The sequence below is a fragment of the Papio anubis genome, chromosome 1 (genome assembly GCF_008728515.1).
Source record: "Papio anubis isolate 15944 chromosome 1, Panubis1.0, whole genome shotgun sequence".
Lineage (NCBI taxonomy): Eukaryota > Metazoa > Chordata > Mammalia > Primates > Cercopithecidae > Papio > Papio anubis.
In genome coordinates, this window is record NC_044976.1 from 119,031,993 (window position 1) to 119,056,174 (window position 24,182).

General features: G+C 43.4%; 1 long non-coding RNA gene across 1 annotated transcript in view; it reads right to left on the reverse strand.

The window, feature by feature from the left end:
- LOC103888395 overlaps positions 1–23,123 on the reverse strand; it is a 111,514-nt gene extending 88,391 nt beyond the window's left edge. The window contains exons 1-3 of the long non-coding RNA XR_002515888.2: positions 23,084–23,123; positions 21,158–21,311; positions 19,959–20,067 (exon numbers count right to left, since the gene is read on the reverse strand). This is a non-coding gene — a long non-coding RNA (uncharacterized LOC103888395). The remainder of the gene's footprint in view (positions 1–19,958; positions 20,068–21,157; positions 21,312–23,083) is intronic.
- Positions 23,124–24,182: the final 1,059 nt, after the last annotated feature.

Sequence of the window (24,182 nt, forward strand, 5' to 3'; positions counted from 1 at the left end):
TTTCCAAATGGAGTAGAAAGGTAGATACTAACTCTGGATCTCAGGGAAGAGGCCCAGGTCATATGTGTAAGAATTGTCAGCATGTAGGTGGCTCCTAAGGCCATCCTTGTTCACCTTACTCTGCCTTAGCTCTAGATAATATATTTTCCTAACACCTCTGTCCCAGCTTCCCTGAAAGGCATGTTCCCATCAGCAAAAATCTCAAAGACTGAATGGAATGGTAAAAATCTGCCATTCTAAAGAACCAGCTCCATATACATGCATAAGACAGATTTGCAAGGCCTCTTCCATCAAACCCCTCATTTATCCATGATGAGTTTGAGGTGCAGAGAGGTGAGAGACCCAGTGGTGTCAATGCATAGCATTACCAGGGCTTAAACCTGATGTGTTGGTCCACAGCACAGCATCCCTTCAGCAATCCTGTTGCCGCCAAGATGGCCTAATTATATTAGGGCTGTGGGATATGAACAAAGTCAGGTATATGCACCTACCATGACTAAATTTAAAATTACAATTTTAATCTATGGGGAGGGCTCATTCTTTATCATTCAAGGGTGAGTGAGAGTCCCAGGCATGGTATAGAACAAACAGCATGCAAAGTTTTAAAAATAATAATCCTTCTGAGGACCAATGAGCTCAAGTCTATCTCCAAGGCTCCTCTGAACCCTGCTTATCTTTAATTCATGGTTAGTGACTGTGAACAGGCATTGAGGCCCCAGGTGCCCTGGCAGTCTGCATCAACCCTTTGTGAATAACTGCCACAGAAAGGTTAGGTACCACTTGGTTCCTGCAAAGCACCACTAGAGGGCTGCAGACACTAGCAGTGGCTGGTACAGACGGCCACTGAAACCGAATTTGAGAACCGTGCCATCGCCTAGTGGTCCAACCCTCCCTGTAGGCTGGGGAAATTAGAGCCTCAGAAATATTAAGTGGCTATCCCAAGGCCTCCTGGCTGGTTAGTGGCAAAGTCACAATTCCACCACAGTTCCTCTGATGCAAAATTCAGTGTGATATAATGGAAGTCTATGGGTTTTAGAGCCAAGAATCCCATTTTGCAGTGTCTTATCTTGGGTGCTCAGTGAAATTTCCTAACTTCTCTGAACTTCAGCGTCTTGATCTGTTTTATGGGTGATGAGTGTTTCTGCTGTACCGTGTGTTCTGCTGGTACGTTGCCATAGTTGAGGGGCCTGGCACTTAGTGAACACTCAGCCAATGCTGTGGCCTTCACCTCTTTCTGCTGAGGCCAGGTTCTTCTCTGAGATCGCTCAACCTCATGAAGCAACTTTCAGGAATGAATCCAGATGATGCAGTCTGGTTACAATACTTTGCTGCATGTTGGAGTACACACAAAGAGAACTATGTCTTGCTTTAAAAGACACAACAAATAAACACAACCATAGGAGGGGTGTGTGTGTGTGTGTGTGTGTATAGCTTTAGTTGAACAAGGAAGCATGGGAAGGAAAGGGGCTTCCTTGCTCTGTTCTAGGGTTTAGATTCCCAGCATGTCCTTTCACGCACCCCCTTTCAATGGATGTTTGTTGAGTGCCCATTGGGTGACCTGGGCATTTGGGGAGGACACACACGAATCCTACCCTCAGCAAGAAACACAATTTCATGCCAGGCATTTCCCTGTAACTGTATCTTACCTCATGGATTCCCACGATAGTCAGGCTAGTGATTAAGTCCTTAAGGATTCATCAACAATCCCTCATGATTTTAGAGATGAGAAGACTGAGTCCCTGAAAAAGTTAGATAACTTGTCCAAGGTCTTTCAGAAAACAGGGAGAAAGAAGCTCTGGAGTATAAGCCCAGCTCTGCCTGAGCTTTCACAGCACTGCCTGAGCCCTCTTTCCGGAGGGGTAAGGACTGAGGATGTGGGAAGTGTCGCAATAAGAAGGCTGCTGGGAATTCTGAGCAGCGGCCCCGAACTGAGGGGATCCAAGATGGCTTCAGGGGAAGCTCATATTGGCCTGGGGAGGTGGGAAGAAGAAATTCCTGCCACAACTGTATATGTTAATCTGATGCATTGGAACATGGTGTGTTTGATGGATGAAGAAGAACACACACACACGGTTAGGGCTGGTTGAATTCCATAAAAGAATTCTTCCTGAAAGGAAGTACGGTCAAAAGCTGAAGTGAAAAATCTAAAGTTAGAGTTGTAACACCAGTATACCCCACTACCAGCTTGCCCAGAAAATTAATTTCATGTTGCATTGTTCTATTTAAAAACTCTGGCTGAAATGTCTTCACAAGGTAAACAACGGGAAAGGGTCCAGGAACTTCCTAAAGCATTTAACACAGCCAAAGGCTGACCTGACCTAATTGGTGGGAAGTAGGAGGGAGGCCAGGGAATCCCAGCTCCCTTCCGCCTACCCAAGGCCTGGCTGACTGCCACTTAAAAATACTAGCCCAGTGGCCACGTGCGGCAGCTGCAGGGCCGCCCCCTCCTGGGCCCTCGAGGTGCTGCCCACCAGCAAGTTAGTCATTGTGAGCATCTTCTGAACAGGAATGTCCAGATGCTCTTCCAAAGCAGTTCTAGAAATAGCCAGGCACCTGAGTAAAGCCTGACACAGGAAACATCTTTCCATCCAGTACAAAGCACGCTCCTCCAGGGGAAGCGGAGAGGAAGTCATAATTAGAATCATTCATTCATCCAACAGAACTGAGCCTCCAGCAAAGAGCCAAATGTAATTTTTGACTCTGACTGCACATTGGAATCACCTGGGAACTTTTAAAAATACCAATGCCGCAGCTCCACCCTAAAACAATTAAGTAAGAATATCTGGGAGTGAAGCCCAGGCCTTTGTATTTTTTAAAAGCTCTCTGGATGATTCTTATGTGGTTGAGAACTACTCCATTAAATATTATATACAACAAAAAAACAGAGTCACGACCAGGCCTCAAGGAGCTCACAGTTTCACAGAGCCATACAGCTTGCAATATGTTTCTTCCTGCCGGTGACCTTGGTTGATCGTCACAACCAGTCTGGAAGGGTGTAGTTGTTGCCTGTTTTGCAGATGAGGCAGCTGAGGCTCAGAGAGAGTATACAGTTGCCCAATATTGCACAGCAGGTAGGCAGCAAGTGAGCACAAGAACCAGGTTTTCTAATTCCATGACTCCTGCTCTCACATCACAGGGTAACACATAGAGGAATCGGACTGAGGAGATGCTCAAAGCACTTCATAATTACAGCATGGCAAGAGTCAAGAGCCAAAGGAATAAATCGAGGAGAGTCTTAGGTGGACCTACCTGCCCTAACTAATGTCCACCAACCAGCTGATGTCCATTAGTGTTCCTAAAACTGTGCCTGCATTAATCAACTGCTTGCTTAACTCTTCTCATTAAGAATTTTCTAGGCAACAGAACCTTGTGGATAGAATTTTAAGCAGATATTTAAAATATCACCTTGCCAGGCTCAACAACTGGCCTTCGGATATGCTAACAACCCCTAAGAAAAATACAATTTATTGCATAAATTCTTAGACTGTGAACAGTAAGTACTTAGTACAGCATGTCAACTGATTTGTTGGCCATTAATTAATGGTCAGTAGGTGTTAGAGGGAGAGCCCATGCTAGTAAAAAGAAAAAGGGAAACAGGTGCAGCATATGGCTAAGCAGTGGGCCAGAACTCAGAGGCTTTGAAATCTAATTCCCTTCTGGGTGGTTGTTTAGCCTTATGTAAATCCTTCCCTCTTTAGGTTACATATACAGTTTTGCCTACCCCGAAGTGGGCTGTACATTCCCATGGCCTCAGAGATATTTAGTCTGGTTTCCCAAGTGCTGGTCCTTTGGGAAGCAGGAATTACTCTTCTCAAACAGATTTTCTACCCCTGCCCTTTCCCCTTCGGCAACTGTGATCTGGCTCTTCTCTGTCTGCTCTCCTAACCCCTTTTCTTCCTCACTCCTGGTGTTTGTTAAAGGGCTGTTTCCCTGTTCACCACTTGGGAATCACCAATAAAATGCAGCCCTCCCACTCTGCAGATGAAGAGACTGACATCCAAAGAGAGACCCTGGCCAAAGCCACATAGACATTGACAGAGCTAGGACCAGCCCAGTCGCCTGGTCCCACCCCTGTACTCTGTCAGGACAGAAACAACCAGGACCATAAAGCATTTGCGAGTGTAGGTTCCATTCCCAGTGCTAACTAGAGCAACTCACAGTCACTGAACTCAGCTTAGTGGCCTCTGGGCATGGGTCCAACCTTGGGCAAAATCACAATGAAAGGAAATGTAGTCTGATAACCCCTTGCCTCTTTCAGATCAAGAAGAAAGTACTTAGATGGGTTACTAATGTATGTTACTAACACCTCAGTATACGCAAAATCCATATCTGTTTTTTAAAAGGGGATCCACTGGGAGAAGAACCCAAATAAATAACTCTCTGATAACAGCATTTATGCTCTGTGATATCTGGATTCAGCTGACCTTCTTGGTTCCTTCCATAATAGTAGTAAGTAATAATAATAATAACTTACCTACCATTTACAGAGCACCCAATATATTCCAGGGGCTGTGAAACAGGCTTTATGTATCATTTAATGCTCATGTGAAGCAGGTCTTACTTTCTCCTTACATAGTTGAGGAAAGTGAAACTCAGAATGGGTAATAACATGCTCATGTTCCCACAGTTTATAAGCACCTGAGCCAGGGTCAAGTCTGGGTCTTTGTACCACATACATAAACCCCTCCTCAGAAGACCTCAGTTTTAAACAAACGTCCAGAAATTTTGGACATGGCAGAGGCCATACATAGATCCAAGGATGCATAAGAGAGAGAAATATCAGTCCTCAAAGGCTGAGCACTCTGCAGTCACCTTTGAACTGGTTGCCCATCCAACCCCTGGACCATTCATCTTACCCTTAGTCAAGAAGTCAGTGAGGCTGGGCGCAGTGGCTCATGCCTGTAATCCCAGCACTTTGGGAGGCCAAGGTGGGCAGATCCCAAGGCCAGGAGATTGAGACCATCCTGGAGGCTGTGAGGGAAGCATGCAGCTTGAGCACTGTCTGGCCCAACACTGGAGGGGAGCCTGATGGCTGTGACATTCGTCAACTGGTTAATTTCAGAAAGGCATCCATTTGCACCAGTTGCTTAAAAACCTCTTGGCCCTCAGGAGACATTCAACCAATCACAAAGCAAGGCAGGGAGTATTTCTGGTAACCACATTCAATTGGGTGTCTGTCTGCTGCTTGATTGGTTGTATAATTTCAGCAAAGCAAAGGACAGTGGATAACAGAGTTAAAATGAATGATCTTATTTCTTTTAAATTATTATTTTTATATTTATGACTCACATTTGTCCTTAATGCACAAGTGCCCTATTAACCTATCATGATGATGATGGTCATGATGAAAATGACTGCTGTTGCTCTTTACATGGTGAGAGATGCTTGGCTGTTTCTGACAAATTCTCCCCAGGTGGCTGCATCTTGTGTGTGTGTTTGGAGGAAGGGGAGAGGGAAAGTCACCACAGGTCCAGGGTCTCCTCCTGAACTCAGTCAGTTCAAGTTCAAGTCTCAAGTGAGAAATGTCTTATAAAAATGATTGGTAAACCAGAAGGCAAACACATTCACATAGACAAGGAGAGATTTCCCACCAGTTCCCAGAGTTGGTGTTGAGGAATGGGGCACTTCCTCCTAGCTGTCAGTTCCCCTCATGAGAGCAAACGCTCTACGATTACAGATTTGAAATAAAGAGCATGAGATGTTCTTAAGAAGCCATTTCTCCTCGTTGGGGTGAAGATGAATGAAGAGAAAAGCAGTATGATTATTTCAATCAATGCATAAAATGGATAGGACAAAATACTGCTCCCTCTTATGATAAAAACTCACAGCACACTAGGAATACAAGGGAATGTCGTCACTCTGATAATAAGTATCCACAAACAAATTAAAACTAATCATATTAAGTGGAAAAATACTGAACGTTATCATTTCTATTCAACATTGTACTGGCCTGTGCCATATAGGGGTAATGTCAGAAAAATAATTAAAATGTATGGCAATTGGAAAAGAAAAAATAAAATAGTAATTATTTGCAGTGACATGATTGTGTATGATGACCCTTCACAGCCTCACTCTATAGTTAATTCTTATCGGGACCTCTCAATGTGGCAAACACTGGACAACAATGATCTCACTTGGTCCTGCACTGGTTATCTCTTTCATTTTACTGGTGGTGAAGGAGAAGCCTAGAGAGGGCAGTGCCCTCATTCAACTCCAGGTCTGTCTACCTACAAAGCTGAAGCTCTCAATTGCCCCCTTTGTCCCATCTCTGTAGGTTTAGAGCTACTTAAAGAGTTAGCACTGTGTGTCTATACTCAAAGTACCTTCTCCCTCTGTAATATTGAGCACTTCTCACTAATTTTTGCTTACTCGTTCCTTTTATAGTCTCTTTGTAATCCACCAGTCTGGCTGCATTTGAGAGTTTATATGCTTGTTTTAAACTCAATGGTTTATTAAAGTTAAGAATGAAGACTCAGTCCAGAAAAATAAAATATATATATTCATACACACACACACACACACACACACACACACGCGCAATAGTAGAAAGAAGTTGGGGATTATGGTAAAAGGGCAGGTAGGTAGGAGAGGGCAGAACATAAATCTGAAGAGGCTACATTCACTCATTCAACAACAAATAAGTGTGGAACATTTACTGTGTGCCAGCTACTGAATGCTTAGAACTGAATAAAAAGATGAGGTCTCAGTCTTAGCGCCATCTTCTTGGAAACCTCTGTGCCATGACATCCAAGTGGAGGAAGAAGTGAATGTGCAGGCTGAAGCGCAAAAGAAAGATGAGGCAAAAGTTCAGGTAAATCACTAGTCTGTGCACCAGTGGAGGCCACGGGAGTAGAAACATGGAATGGCAGAGGCCGGAAATGCTGGTACAAGTTGTTGAAACGCAAGCTACTGTTTAGAGCTTCTCTCAATGGATCTAGAACTTCGTCGCCATCTGATCACCAAGACTACCTCTGAGACTCACCTTGCTCATAACAAAAACTGTCCATGTTGGTCCTCTGCCCCGGACCTGTAACATCCTGGACTATTTCTGTGTTCACTTGTGGCTGAGTGCAACAACCATACAATAAATCACCTCTTTTCCTGTCTTAGCTGAAAAATTAACAAAAAACTAAAAAATAAAAAGATGAACAGGACTAGGCTATACCCTCAAGCTTCCTGCGGTGTAGTAGGGGTAAGAGTGGGAAATAGTTATGATCGAATGGGTATTTTGGAAGCAAAGGAAAATGCATGACCTGACTCTGCCAAAGTCCCTACATAGGGAAGCAGGGCTAGGAAGATTTCATTTGCCTTTAAAAATTATATATAATATCTTATAGTAGCTCATTAATGGCATCATAAGATGAAAAAAAAGTTCATTTTTTAAAGTCCATGTCTAGGACAAAAAGTCTTAACACAAATATTTAGAAATATCGGCTTATAAATGAATAATGAAATATGTTGAGGTGGAATAAAATATAATAATAAACTAACTGTATTCGTCTGTTTTCACACTGCTATAAAGAATACCACCTGAGCCCGGGTAATTTATAAAGAAAGGAGGTTTAATTGACTCAGAGTTCCACATGGCTGGGGAAGCCTTGGCAAACTTACTATCATGGCAGAAAGTGAAGGAGAGGCAGGCACCTTCCTCACAAGGCGGCAGGAGGGAGAAGAGAAGGGGAAACCGCCTTTTATAAAACCATCAGGTTTTATGAGAATTAACTCGCTATCACAAGAACAGCATGGGGGAAACCAACTCCATGATCCAATCACCTCCCACTAGGTCCCTCCCTCTGCACCTGGGGATTATAATTCAGATTACAATCCAAGATGAGATTGGGGTGGGGACACAGAGTCAAGCCATATCACTAACATTTATCAATTCAGGCACCAATCTAAGCTCTTTACATGTATTTACTCATTTAAACCTCACTAGAATCCTAAGGGATAAATATCAATACTATTCCCATTTTACAAACTAAAAATTGACTCACAGATTGCTACACACAGCCAAATAACACTTATTATCTATTATGTAACTGATCCTAAAATGAGGTAGCAAGGAGTAGAGGAAAGAGAACAAACTTTAATTAGAACAAGGCTCTGCCACAGTTAGCTCTGTTGATTTGGGTTTTTATGCGTAAAGTGAGTGGGTTGGTAGATAACTTCTGAGGCTCTTTCAATTTCAAGCCTTGAAAATCCTTCTTAACTTTATGTTCTATGGGAATAAGGTAAGGAAAGACAAGAGATGAGCAAAGGTGAGAAGCAGACTGAAGCCACCAGGGCTTTGGAAAGTGTCGCTGGAACTGCAGCAGAGTTAGTACACAATAGAACCGATGCCCAGTAGGTGGTGAGGAAATAGATGTTGAACAAAATGAATGTATGAAGGGAATGACTAGTGAAGGAAAAATAAAATCTTCAGACATGGAGAAAGATCAACGCCGTACAATATAGCAGAAAAGAATGTAAGCACACTATGTTTATAATGGACCCCCCAGTGGGACTGCAGAGGAGGAAGCATGACAAACCTGTGGTTTCATGGCAGGGTTGTCAGGAGCATGAGTTCTGGCATCAGACTACTTCGAGTTCAAGTCCAGACTCTGCCGCTCTTTACTGTGGCCTTGGGCAAGTCACTCCATCTCTCTGTGCCTTGTTTCCCTTATGTATAATTCAGGAATACTATTAGCACTTTCATCATAGAGTTGCTGAAAGATAAATTGAGATAATATACGTATAGCCCTGGCACATGGTGAGAGCACTATTAATTTAGGCATTGTTATTAATTCTGAATTGGTGTGAGTGAGACAGACAAGTAGGAAATATTGGTTGCACCAGTATTGGTATCTTCTCATCATATCCAGCCTGATTTCTCCTTGAAAGAAGTTGTGGCAGGGGCAAAAGGATGATGTAAACGTTTGGTTAATGAGATCACTTAGAAACATGGAAGGAAATAAGACCAGGCATTGTGGAGAGAGGGGGTTGAGGCATTATATGGATTGATGCATAAAGGGCTCCTAAAAAAGTCAGTGAGGCCGGGCGCAGTGGCACATGCCTGTAATCCCAGCACTTTGGGTGGCCAAGGTGAGCAGATCATGAGGTCAGGAGATTGAGACCATCCTGGCCAACATGGTGAAACCCTGTCTCTACTAAAAATACAAAAATTAACTGGGCGAGGTGGCACATGCCTGCAATCACAGCTACTCAGGAGACTGAGGCAAGAGAATCTCTTGAACCAGGGAGTCGGAGGTTGAAGTGAACCGAGATTGCACCACTGCAATACAGCCTGGTGACAGAGCAAGACTCCATCTGAAAAAAAACAAAAACTAAAACAAAAAACAAACAAAAACAGCGAACTAGAGCTCTCCGTCTCCTCCAAGGGCAGGTCCAGAAGAAATGAGCTTGCTTCCAAACAGGGGGGAAGACTGTCCTAATAAGAAATTCAGAATAGAGTTCTAAAGGAGGAAGAAAGGTGCCTATTTCCTACTTTGTGGAGCTTTATAATGTAAATAGAAACATGTTTTGGACCTTTACATACATTCTTATCCTACTGAAATAAGGACTTAACTAAGGCGAAGGGTGAGTTGGAATGAATCGGTATTCCAAGCCTCAGGTCTAACAACCTAGTATTGTTGGCATTCTTTTTTTTTTTTGAGATAGAGTCTTGCTCTGTTGCCCAGGCTGAAGTGCAGTGGCGCGATCTCAGCCCACTGCAAGCTCCACCTCCCGGGTTCACGCTATTCTGCCACAGCCTCCCAACTAGCTGGGACTACAAGTGTCCGCCACCACACCCAGCTAATTTTTTGTATTTTTTAGTAGAGACAGGGTTTCACTGTTAGCCAGGATGGTCTCGATCTCCCGACCTCGTGATCTGCCCGCCTCAGCCTCCCAAAATGTACAGGCGCGAGCCACCGTGCCCTGCCACATTGTTGGCATTCTTGCCATAGCTTTGGTTCTACTTTGTCAAATTCAGCCCCCACTTACTGAGCACCTACTGTGTGCCAAGCACCCTCCAAGGCTTCACACTTGTTTTATATTCTAGACCTCCTAGTCGGCCCTTCTGAAGCACCATAATTGTCTACATGGGCATGCAACCCCCATTCAACCTTAATTCGTCTGCTCTTCTCCAGCAGCTGATTTCTGACTCACAAACTCATACTCAAGTCAGCCATAACGCCGACGTACTTCCCTAGTGTGTGCGCTGAAGGATGGGTTGGAGGAGGCGACAGTGACACTGGTTCAGACATTGAAAGCCTCCTTAGGGTCTGGGCCTCCGCCCTCGCACCTAGCAACCGGGGCCACAGAGATCATTAGCACAGTGCACTGATTTCCTTCTATTCCTCGGGTGCTGAGAAATGGAGGTAAATTAAAGAGAAGACTCGTATAAATAGGCCCCTTTAACAAGTGATCATATTCACACCCAGGAACCACAATAACAAATCAGAACAACAGAGAAACACAGCGCGCTAATGAGACCGGAAGGCTGTTTCAGTGTCTGGGCTCTGCTCGCTTGTGTTTTGAAAGGGTGAAGCAACTCAGTTGCAGGAATGTCCTGGGGGAGAAAATTCCACCAGGACGGACTATTATCAAGTTGTCACGGAGGAGGTGGGAAAAGGCTGCCAAAGACAGTCTGATTCGTAGACTGCTCTCAGAAGGAATCAGTGCTGGTTCTGATCAGAGCTCATCCTCTTTCATGCTGCCTGATTTTTTGAGAAATAATGCCCAGGGTTACACTGCGTCATTGCAAACTCACCAGCCAGCCCCAGTCAGAGCTAGAGACCCGGCAGGGGAGAGCAAATGTAATCTGACCCTACCACCTGCTGGCTGGCTGGCTGGAGGGCTGGCTGGAGGGCGGGTAGGGAAGGCAGGCTATGTTTGAGAATCTTTGTTGAGGCTTTGCTTCATCCTTCTCCCTCCCCCATCCTCCCACAGAATTGCTTATTCCTCTGGCAAAACCCTGATTCTCAGCGCCAAGCTTCTCCATGCATAAAATAAGGACGATAACATTTGTTTTCCACTTTTCCAGTGTCTTGTGAGACGTCATCTGCTAATATTTATAAAGCATCTCAAACTTCTTCAGTGAAAGGTGACAATCTGTAAGCACCTTGAACTGCCATTGACAAGTGACATTTATTGAGCCTAGACTTCGGATCAGACCGTGTACCAGGTAATTTATATACATGTTGTTCCATTCAGGCCTGGTACAACAGCCTGGCAAAGTAGGTGTTGCTATTCCTGTCTGGCAAAGAAAAGGAAACCCAGAAATGTCAAGTAACCTTGCCCAAATGCACACAGGTAAAGAGTCACGACTGAGTCTGATTCAGATTTCCCAATACGTGGCTCAGCCTCTCTCATACATTTTGCTTTGAATCTTCTTGGATTGTCTGTTCATCTATCCAATGAGCCACTATGTGCCAGGCATTCTTTCCCTATCTTTCATGATCTACCCTTTTCTATGTCTCTGTGTTTACCTATCTGTTTCTATGCATCTTTCTCCAATTTTTGTCTCTGATAGACACACACACACCCCTTGAGCCAGGTGGAGACCAGTGTTCTCATCCTATAGCCCAGTTACAGGTCACCCAGCTTTTATGGGCCTACGCCACAAGACTTATTACCCTCCACTAGCAGGGGCAGCCCCATCTCTTGGCACAACTCCCACGGGCCCCCGTACCTGGCGCTGCTGAGGGGCCCAGTTCATCTACCCGAAACTGAGTGAGCTTTCCTTGGCAAATTCTGAAGAAGTTTTTTCATTCATTGTTTGCTACAATTCATTTGACAATAAATCATATATTGCTCTGTGGCAGCTCTTCCATTGTTGCCTTAAACAACTGTTCAGCACTTAAATTTTTCTCATGTTTATGTCTTGTTCCTGGAAGCAAGAGTCGTGTCTTATGTCTCTGTTTCATCTGCAGTCCCCACATGCTTGACACGTGAGAGGCATTCAAGAAACATTTGTTGATTTTATATTCAGCTTCCTCCCCTTCCTGGGAATGGGTCTGCCTAATTACCCTTCCTGACAAATTCTGTGCTTTGCTATGTATTTCTATCTCCCCATACCCCATCCTTTCTTTCTATTTTTAATTTTTTCATTCCTTCCTCTCCTCAGTTAACTAAGCAGAAGTCATGGAGTTATGTGTATTTGTTAAATTATCTTCCTTGGGTCCTGTAGGTGGAAAGAAAACCAGATTTGGAGTCTGCCAATCTGAGTTTGAGTCACTATGTGACAACGGAGTTTACTGGCTGTATGACCTCAGCCTAACTACTGAACTCGTCTGAAAATCCATTTCTCCCACAATTATTATCTCCAGGTCTTCCTCATCTCAGACCATGCTCCTAAAAGCCTTGCAAAGGTCATCAATGTCCTACCTACAGCCAAATCCAATAGACTATTTTCAGCCTTTCTGTTTTGGCCTCAGCACATTTGTCTTTGTTTATTTATGTATTTATTTTTTGCAGAGACAAGGTCTCACTTTGTTGCCCAGGCTGGTCTTGAATTCCTGGGCTCAAATGATCCGCCCATCTCAATCTCCCAAAGTGCTGAGATTACAGGCGTGAGCCACTTCACCTGGCCCATTTGTCCTTATTGACCAGTTTTCCCTTGTCTCAACACTCTTCCCCCATGCCATCACCTTCATCTCATGTTCTTCTGACTTCTCTAGTTGCTGCTTTTTTTCATTGTTATCATTCTTCTTACTAAAACATGAGCTAACCTTAACTGATGCTTACTATGTGACAGAATTGCGATGAACTTTCTAAGTACTGCTCCATAAGGTAGGTGCTATTATTGCCCTTGTTAGAGATGAAAAGACCATGGCTCAGAGAGGTGACCTAACTTGCCCAGAGACATATGGCCAGAACATATTCTCTCAACAGAACAACATGCTTCTTCAACTCCTTTATGGGTTCTCCTTCTCTTCTTTTTACTTTTGAAGTTCCTTGGAGCTCTATCCTGGGCCTGTTTCTCCTCTGTCTACTCTTCCTGGCAATCTCAGCTACTTCTTTGTCTTTAATAACCAGCCACCTGGCAATAGTTCCATATTGCCATCTTCAGCCCATGCTCCTCTCCTGAGATCCAGATCTTTGTCTTCAACTACTTACTGGACAGTGACATGATGTTTCCAACATGACATGTCTTAAACTGCATTCGTCATCTCTCCCTCAAAACCCGCTTTTCCTCTCAGGCTTCCTACCTCAGTAAACTCACACAAGCCATCCACCAACTGCCCGAGTGAGAAAGCTCAATGTCGTCTTCTTTACCTCTCATTCATCCTTCTTAACATGGCTTCCAAGACCCTTCAAGACTTGGTTCCTTCCTCTTTCCAGTTTCATTTCTTCTGAGTCATCCCTGACATTCTTCATCCAGCTGTGATCACCGCAGTGTGGTTCCTAGAGTAAGGCAAATTCACTTGCTTGCTTTCTCTGACTTTCTCTGATCTTCTCATGTCTGGGTCTTCAATAAATTGTACCTCTAGCTGTAACATGCTTCCATCCCCTGCCCCTCACCTAGCTCATCTTTACTTTACTATTCAGTCTCATCTTAAATGTCACGTCTTTTGAAAATACTTGCCTACACCATCTCGGGTCTTCCTGCTGGCTGTGCCCAGCTACCCTTACGTACCGAAACATAATCCCATCACATGGCAATTACTTTTCAACTGTTGATATAGTCTTGTCCGTTGTAGTATCTCGAGTATCCAGCACAGTGCCTTGTGCATAAAAGGCTCTCAAAATATGATGAACAAATGAATGAATTATAGTTAGCTAAAACTACTTCTCAGTATTATTAGGTAACTGTGGAAATTACGAGATAATATGTGTGATTATACCTTGTAAACTGTAAAATTCTAGAAGACACTCCATAATGATAAAATTATGCATGGTTGATCTCCCACACTTTTCCAGATTCCTCATCCTCTTTCTGGACCCACTATCTCCTCAACAGCCAAGAGATCTTGATGTATCAAAGTCCCATCAGGGGACTCCAGCTGAGATTTGCCCCAGGTTCTCTCACTTTGAGGCTCCTTTCTGATCCAGGAGCTACTTAGGTAAGTTGTCTTCCATATCATCTGTCAGTTCCAGGCTGAACTTGCCTCAATCAGCAGCTACTGCCAAAACCACTCTTCCACACCTATACCTCTGCTCTGGTTCAATCCAATTTGGTTCTTTAAGCTGATTCTCCCCACTCACTTTACCCTCTAATCTGCCAAGACACTTAGTGACTACCTTTGCACTGAGGATTAGCCTCTTGCCCTACCACCCCAATGGGCCCTCTTGCTTTCACTTGCTACAGAAACTTTACGAGAGATGGACATCCTAACCTACGGTTCTCCTGGCCAGAGAGAAGCTGATTTGGAGAAGATTAAGATGTTGATAGGTTTTTAAAGCAAATCCTCAATGAGTCGACTACTGAGTGAGGGAGGTTGACATGCGTATGAGAAAAGGGAGACAAGGAGAAACAAGGAGTATCTATGGAGCTACAAGATTTGTTGTGGGAGGAGGAGCATGAATTCGATCCTCCCTAGTGATGCACTGTTCTCTCAGTGACAGCCCATCTCTCCAAAAGCAGGGTAACTTCTCTGGCTGGCTCCCAGAGAATGGGTGTCCCATTCTCAACCAGCATCACCTAAGACACACTTGGAAATAGGGTTGCTTATCCAGAACCATCCCTGAGTTTAGAGGCCCAAATCGGGGATAATCTCAGTAGTTTTTTTAATCACCACCAGGGGTATGTTTTGGAAAGTCAATCACTGTATCAGTTAGTGGTTTCAAATTATAAAATCAACCACATTTGCAACAGCAAAAACCTCTGGTTCATTCACATAAAGAGAGTGTGTAGACGGGCCGTCTTTTCTACTTCAACACCTGCTCCTTAGACTCACCCCTTTTGTGACTTCTTGAAAAGTGCCTTGGGTGTTCATTAACCTGACGTAACCAATATAAATATGTTAGAGGAAAGCACTCAACATGATCTGTCCTGGACCATGCTTGCCAGAGAAGGACAAGCTCTTAATACCGTAGGAGATTGTTCATCTAAAAAATCTAAACACTGGAAGCATCCAGGGACTGTTTATAAACTAAATTTATTTTCTTTTTTTAGGCAATACGTTCATGTGGAATTAACATATCTAAATTCCAGAGAAAGTGCTAATCGGACATCCAAGGTGAACAGTCCTCCCTTACAGTCCCTGAGCTCAGGCACCTTCCCTTCCCTCAGGCCCTTAACGTCTCTCTCCCCTAAAGGCTCTCCTTCCCTTCTGGCTTCTGGTGCAGCACCTCTTTCTACCACACACCCCCATCCTCAGCCCAGCACAGCATTGCTTCTAAAACACTCAAGGTGCTAAACTTACCTGCACCTTTGTGTGTTTTTACTGCGTAATTTAAGGAAGTGACAGAACTGTCATAATGTGTGAGTTTAAGTCTCTGAGTTTTAAATTCAACACAGAAGAAAAACAAGGGGCTCATGAAGATGAGAAAGGTAGCAGACACATTTTGTAATTTTTCAAGGTATTACTCCTGGAGCCTTATTTTTTCCTCCTCCTGAAATCCTTGCATAACAACTAGATAGAATGATGAGCAGTGGCACCTTGGAAGGCAGCCAGTCTCACAGTATTAGAGAGATAATATAATTTTAGAACTGGAGGGGACCTCAGACCTGATTTAGTCCAACATTCTCATGTTAAGATTAGGACAGTGGGGCCCAGGGAAGTGTTGGGATTCGCTCAAGGTCGCATAGGGGATTTGGTTGAGCAAAAGCCCTCTGGGCACCCAAGGCCATACTATCCAGATTCAGGCAGGGCTTGACTGGCAGCAACGGGGCCTGTGCAGAGAGCCAGATGGAGGCAGTGGTAAAGAAAATGAGGCTGCAGGGTGCTGGGGGAAAAGAAACCAGGAAGGATCGCAGAGGAAGATGCCTTTGAAGCACAATTTCAAACTAAGTGGTCAAGTTTGCAACATTTGGAGCATAAGGGTTACCAGATGGGCCTGGGATGGGCAGCAATCAGGCACTGGGGGATTCACCGGGAGTCAAGGCAACCATAAGAAGCTGAGTCAAAGACACTGATGTGTAAACCACATAGGGCTCTCCATACAGTGGCTACAGCTGCAAACTCAAGGACAGTGTTTAAATTGACGGGTGTGTGGATGAGACTTTTGGTCAGGGCCAGGCACGGTGGCTCATGCCTGTAATCCCAGCACTTTGGGAGGCCAAGGCCGGTGGATCACGAGGTCAGGAGATCGAGACCATCCTGGCTAACATGGTGAAACCCCGTCTCTACTAAAAATACAAAAAATTAGACGGGGGTGGTGGCGGGTGCCCGTAGTCCCAGCTACTCGGGAGGCTGAGGCAGCAGAATGGCGTGAACCCGGGAAGCGGAGCTTGCAGTGAGCTGAGATCATGCCACTACACCCCAGGCTGGGTGACAGGGTGAGACTCCATCTCAAAAATAATAATAATAATAATAATGACTTTTGGTCAGCATCAGTCACCTCAGCCAGGTCCCTGAATCACAGGCAAACCTAGATGAGTGGTATTATTGACGATGATAATGGGAGGATGAATGGTGGCTATGACTGCCTACTGCAATCAACCTTTAGGATGACCGGAAATTCTGATTTGGCCAGCATTTGGCCCAGATAGCAATGTCCCCAAGACACAGTGATCACTGTGAACAGAAGCAGCTTCCATGACAAAGGCCACATATACAGCCCTGTGATCGAGGAGACCACTTTGTCATGGGTCAGAGCTCAGGTTAACGCAGGCCTTTGGGGGTGTGGGGGATGGAGACAGTGAGGAGAGCACAGAGCTGGAGAATGGAGAGAACTGAATTGACTATTTTCAAATCTTATGGATTCAGAAGCTGTCAATGGGGCAGTAGCAAAACATTCGTGCCACTGATACTAAAATGGCAAATCTCTCAACAATTTTACTGCCAGTATATTCAGAAGGTTTTGTCACAAATCTTGAGTAAGTGACTTAACTTTGCTATGTGTCAGGCTAAATCAATGCAATGCAAAAACATCTGGATGAAAATGAAGCATCTCTGTCAGTTGTCTAGGTGTTTTGTCTACCTGACATCAAACAGCTGGATTCTTGTAAACATTTGGATGACGCACTAAATTTTTCATTTTTCATTCAGATCACAAAATCATAGACTCTCCAGCTTGGCAGGAACTTAAAGGTCATCTAATCCCTGATATTTGGCATAGCCTCAAATGACCTATTTTGTATTATCATGCAAATCAAACACTAAGATAGGGGTATGTGTTCTGTCTAATTATACACATTGTATCTTATTTAAAAACATGTTTATTTTAACAGTTGGTTCTCTTTGGCTGTTTAATTGAATTGTAAATAAATCATTTACAGGGGAAACTAGATTATTATATGTATAAAAATAGAATGAAATCCTGTAATTAGGCCAGACCTGATTTACAAAAAAAGAGAAAAGGTGTGTAAATGCGTGTGAACTTTGGTGCTATGTTCAACACAAAACCAAGAGGCTGTGTGAGTTACCGTCACTCATAGAGCTACCTACTTAGTTTCACAAGGAGAGCAGTTTGCAAAGAAGTTTGCTTTACCTCTTTTTCACTCCTTACTTATTCCTGCCATTTAACAAGTTCACACCAGGTGTCTGTTTCTAGACTAAGACAAGCAAAGTAAGGGCAAAGGACTGTGAAATTCATTAACTCCAGAGATCTGTTTCAGCAACTGAATCTTTCTCATCCAGATGGCCAAGGCTTCATCCCACCCCAATCCCCTTTCATATTCAGAGAGTTCCTTTAAAAACATTCACCCAATCACAGCTTCATAGAGAACACAGCTAAGGAAGCTTTCTTACCCATAGATTCACCTCCTGGTCTAAAGTATGTGTTTAATTTCTCTGCATGGAGTTTTTCATTTTTTACAAGTTGTTCTTTGAGCTATTGTCTCATTTATACTAGTAGGCAGCATAGAAATGGGGACAGCCAAATTAAGATAGAGGAGCAAATAGGGAGTATTTTCCAAAACTAGATAATGTGTGCACGCTGAGTGAAAAAATGATATTCCAGGGAGAAAAAGTTAGAAGGTCCAGAAAAAGGAAGAAAGGATGAAATGAGATGGTGAGTCAATGAGACAGGGAGATCTACGAGGACTGTTCTGGATGGCAGGAGATGTAGAAAGGAAGATTCTTACATTTGCAGTGATGAAAGCTTATAATGGGCAAAGGGGAGGCATAGTAAATCAATCAGTCAGCCAGCCAGCAGCATGTGTCGCGAGCCCACAGTGTACACAGCATTCTTGCTACTAATAACTGCAGGGCGTTATCGAGGTTGTAAAAGACCTTCCAAGATGAGCTTGAAAACTAGTGGAGGAGAACATCACAGAAAAACCACATCTCACTAAACTTCAGGGGAAACCAGAATCATATTGAATAATGAAGATGGCTATTACCTAAGCAGGCATCAATACAGCCACGTGCACAAAAAATAACTCAAGCAATCTAGCTAGTATAGGTTTAATATATATGTATGTCAGAGTTAACATTTATGGAGTGCTTACTATGCAGCAGACATTGTATTAAGCACTTTATACACATTACATCTTATATATGGGAGATGTGGACAAGCCTAGAAAATCTAAACATCACGTAATAGGCCTGTTCATTTTGGTATGAAATGAAATAAATGAAAGGATATGGGTAGAGATGTAAACACAGACTCCAGCATTCAAGGATTTGACATAACTAGCTGTGACTATTCATGGGCAACCCTTAAAGTAAAGGGGTTAAGTTGTAATTTTTCTCAGATTTGGATTGACTTATGGTGGGCAATGACTCTCCTTCAGCTTTGGGTAGAGAATTGTTCACTGCTACTGTCTACATCTCAGTACACCTTGATTGTTCTATGTGCTTCATTGAGTTTGTCATTTTTTTTTTTAAGACAGAGTTTCACTCTTGTCGCCCAAGCTGTAGTGCAGTGGCGCGATCTCGGCTCACTGCAAGTGCCGCCTCCCGGGTTCAAGTGATTCTCCTACCTCAGCCTCCCCTGTAGCTGGGATTACAGGCGCCTGCCACCATGCCTGGCTAATTTTTTGTACGTTTAATAGAGACAGAGTTTCGCCATGTTGGGCAGGCTGATCTCAAACTCCTGACCTCAGGTGATCCGCCTGCCTCGGCCTCCCGAAGTGCAGGGATTACAGGCGTGAGCCACGGCGCCCAGCCAAGTCATCATTCGTTTGAAGTTACGCGTTTCTGAATTATAGGGGGGACAGTATAAACTACTGCTTAACCAACAGTTTGAAGATCTGCAAATGTCTTCAGAAGTATAAATATTCACAAACGGAAAGTGTCTCCTGACTCTAGAGAAATGCAGAAGTACCCTACTGGGTATGAGTAAGTTCTCCAGAGTCTCTCTTTAATCTAGTTCTAGGGTAGGATAGAGGTGGAGACAGGAGGGTCTGTGTCTGCAGTTGTGTCAGTGTTACCCTTCTTCAGCCTCCTGCACAGTGAGTGACCTCCAAGGATTATTCAGGGTTTGGGAACAGAGAATTGTCAAATGTATTTTAGATGGTCCAACCTTTTCTCAAAATCCTCTTCAAAGGAAAACTAGCCTCTTCCTCACCATTCCCTGCTGTGCTGAGGAAGAGGACCGGCTGCTCCTGGAAGGAGGGTGGCCATTTCTATATCACAAGAGCCAACTCTGCCCTGTGACCGGATGCCTGGCCAACCCCCGACATTAAGGCAGCAAGCAACCCCAGTTCTGCACAAAGTTCCGCAGCAACAGAAGTGATGATTAAATAGGGCAATGGGTTCTCTTGGAAATGTGAACTGGGAAATTCCAAAAAACTATCAATCAGTATCATGAGGAGCATCAGGAAGGACAAGGAAGAGCAGCCGACGCATGCTCGCAGTGAACAGCACGGAGATGAAGGGCCGCCTCAGTGTTAGATCCTTCCAGTGTCCATATAACATTTCACTCACCCGGAGGCCACTGCTGCCAGATGCTCCTGTGATGTGCCTCTCTCTCATTGCCACAGGTATGCTGCAACAAGCCCCCACTGACTAAGGTAGCCTGAAGGCGTGTCAGTTCCTGGAAAACAAAAAAATCACTGTACTGTCAGAGGTAGTCACTTAGTCAGTGCTACTCAAAGTGTGGTCCAAGGACCAGTGGAATCCATCACTGTTTCAGTGTGCAGAAATGAAGCATAGAAACAGAATAAGCATTTGGAAACCTTTAAATAGGAATTTGACCTTGCCCCAGCATCCAATTTTATGTCTGTTAAATCTAACAATAAAAAGTTGAGCTTGCATTGTATAAGTCTATGGGAGTTTTTTTCACTTCATTTTCCTAATAATTTATTTTTATTGTGTTTTACGAAAGCATCGGTCAGTATGTGAAGGACTGAAAACTATCAAATATTTAAAAACTGGTGCTTCACAACAGACAGTTTGAGGTCCACTGATCTAGTCCCCTGCTTACAAACGTGAATTCTTGACCCATTCGTGGGTAGTAATCCGTTAAGGAGTCACGAAATTAATTTGTGTGGATACCAGCATTAACAAAAGAATAGAATAAAAAGTATCAGGGTACATTGCATGAATTCAGGGTTAAATACTTTTCTGTGAATTTTTTATATTAAAAAGTATATGCAAATACATGTACACATACACACTTCTATATTTTTGCATGTATATAAAACAGAAAAAGGAACCTGGGATGCCCATGTTTTGTTGTAAATGATACTTCTGCTTTTCCAGTAGTTGTAAGGAAAACGTCTGCACATCTTTGGAAAACTATGTGTTGTCCATCGCACACCCTTCTGCTATCTTTTATCTGATTTGGATTCTATGGGAGCTATTTCACAACTTTGTAAACTGTAACTAGCTGATAGCATTGCAAAATAATTGTTGTCTGTAAACATTCAAGTTTTGTCCCTTCTGGTAGAGGTTCAATTGACTCCCACTCCCTCTGTGGAAAAAGTCAGTTTTGCCCTTTTTTTGTGCATTCATTTCAATATTCTTGATCTACACATGTTCTTTGTATTCTCTTTTGAGCCAGTTAGTTATAATATCTGCCTATTTCTCTCATTGATTGAGTTATACAAAATGTCTAACACATGTTCATGTTCAATCTGTATGACTCATGATTCTATCTTTATTTTTTTTTTTTTGAAAATTACCTTTTAACGTAGGTCACAGTAGAGTTTTCATGCATCAGGTGGCAGTGTTTGTTCAAACTTAGGTCAACTGATGAAATGGGATACCACGACAGGAAGGCAAGCCTGGATCCCTAGCAAGGCAGAGGGACTTCCTGGTTTAACTTTGTGCTGTTGCCTAGAGGAATCAAAAGGAAGGGGAGAATTTTATTGTGAAAGACCACATGCCAGCAATGATTTTAATTGCTGCTCTGTAAGATCCCTCCCACGCCTTGTTCCCATGATGTTTGAAATACACATCTCTTTTACTACAGCTCAGAAAAATCTGAAGATACAAATGAATGTGGACTACGCAAATTAGAAGTACAAGGTCTCAGACATAGCAAGAAAGAACACCAGCCTGAGAATCAAAAATTTAGGTTCTAGGCCCAACTTGATCCCTAATTAGCTGTATGATTTGATTTTAAGCATGTTGACTTAGCTTCTCTGGGCCTCGTATTCTTTATCTGTACATTGATTTACCTTAAGCTGGTAGCTTTCCATTTTTTTTCAGGCACAACAACTTTTCTTTTTTTCAAAAGAAAGCTTGCACACAGTTTTAATGTGCAAAACAAGATAACAACTCTGGTTTAGTAGGGTGTCTGCTTGGTTTCAACTCCTCCACTATGGTGGCCTCTAACCATAGGGGCCCCTCAGAACTGTGAGGATTCCATGATGCACAGTCTGAGAAGCACGGAATCCAGGAGCGCTAACACTCTTCCTAATGCTGCGACGTTTCAGTCAATTACTTTGTCTCTGGCTTAAGAGCATTCCAAATCTTTTCCAAGTTGTTCCACCCTTTCCTTCCTTGCCCCATCCCCACCCTGTTGACTATCTCCAATTTTAGCTCTGACCTTTAGAGTCCTTGTTCTATCTTCAGTTCCTTCAACTGCTGGGATCCACCCCATAGCTTTGGTCCAAAACTGAACGTATGGGGTGTATTCCACTGTATTCTAATGATCTGTTTAATTATCTGCTTCCCCCACCAGACTGAGTTCCCTGAGAGTGGGAGTCTTGTCTTCTCACCTTTGTCTCCCAGGTCCAGTGCCATGCCTCGCCCTCTTCTCTATTCTCAGTACACACTGTCTGAGTTCTCTCCTCTACCCTACCTATGTATGTTCTACTCAGATCTCTCTCCTCAATTTCAGCCTCTCATGTACAACTACTTTCCAGACAATTCCACTTTGGGTAGCTCATAGGCTCTTCAAAAGCAACACATCCAGTTCTATAGCTTCCATTCAGAATCTTCACCTTCTCCTAAAGTCCTATCTCAAGGAAAGATGCTGCAATCTACCTGCTGCCCAAGCCAGAAATCCTTGACACCTTACTTTCTTTCATTTCCACTTCCACATCCAACCCTTTAATTCCACCTCCTACAATTTTTGAATCCAGCTACACTTTTTTAAGAAATGGAGTCTTGCTATGTTGTCCACACTAGATTTAAGTGATCCCCCGTCTCAGCCTCCTGAGGAGCTGGAGCTACATGTGTGTGCCACAGCACCAACGATCTGTATCTTTCCATTTCCACTACTGTTGCCCAGGTTAAGATCACATGGATAACAACAGATCATTTTGATGGTGCTTCCAAGATGCCAACTGTTGCAAAAATAATAATAAATCCCTCTTCATACATTAGATCCTTCAATGTGCATATCTGCTCTGGTTATTACTGTAGCCCCATTTTACCATTAAGGAAACTGAAGTTTAAAGAGAATAAATAATTTACCCAAGCTGGTAAGTGTTGGAGCTGAGAATTTAGTCCCTTTCTCTCCAATGCCAATACTCTAGCCCTTAACTGTAATATTACAACTGAAATATTAACTGATGTTGTATCCCTACTATCAGCTTTGCCTTCTAAGTCTTTTTTTCCCATTCTACAGCCCAGGGATTTTTAAGAAATAGTGATCTTACTGCGTCCGGAATTTATTCCTTCTGGTGGGTTCTGTTACAGTTCTTAAAGATAGTATGTCCGGAGTTTGTTCCTTCAGACGTTCAGATGTGTCCGGAGTTTCTTCCTTCCGGTGGGTTCGTGGTCTCACTGACTCCAGGAATGAAGCCACATACTCTTGCAGGGAGTGTTACAGCTCTTAGAGGGGCGAAACCAGAGTTGTTTGTTCCTCCTGGTGGGTTCATGGTCTCGCTGACTTCAGGAATGAAGCCGCAGAGCCTGGCGGTGAGTATTAGAGTTCATAGAGCTCATTCAGATGCAAAGAGTGAGCAAGATTTACTATGGAGAGTGAAAAAACAAGGTTTCCACACGGATACCGCCCCCAGCGAGTTGCAGCAGCCGGCTGGGTGCCAGGAGGTGGCCAGCTTTTATTCCCTTATTTGTCCCCACCCACATCCTCCTGATTGGTCCATTTTACAGAGAGCTGATAAGCTCATTTTACAGAGTGCTGATTGGTCCATTTTTACAGAGTGCATTTACAATCTTTTGGCTAGACACAGAGCACTGATTGGTGTGTTTACAATCCTCTAGCTAGACAGAAAAGTTCTCCAAGTCCCCCACTCCACCCAGAAATGTCCAGCTGGCTTCTCCTCTCATTATCATCTGTCCTCCACTTAAAATTCTTCATTATTTTTCATTTTCCCAGGGATACAATAGAAATGTGTTAATATCTCACTACGCCCTTCATAATCTGTATCTGGTGTCTTTTCTTGCTACTCTCACCCTTGGCTTCAGTCATACTGAACCATTTATGACGTAGGGGGCATATATTGCAGTATTTTCCATTCATCCTCAATATCTTATTTTTCCTCTGCTTGAGAAATTCTTTATTTCCCTAAACTCTTTACCCAGCCAGCTCCTAGTTATACTTCAGTTCTCAGCTCAGAAATGTTCAACTCTAAGAAACACCCTGTGACTATTGCTGTTCCCAGAGCACCGTGTATCTTCTGAAGCTACCATTGTGACTCTACATTATAAATGCTTGTGTATTTGTCCGTATCCTCCCCCAGTACAAGCTCCCAGAGGGAGACTACTTTTGATTTATTCAGCATTGCCTGTTGT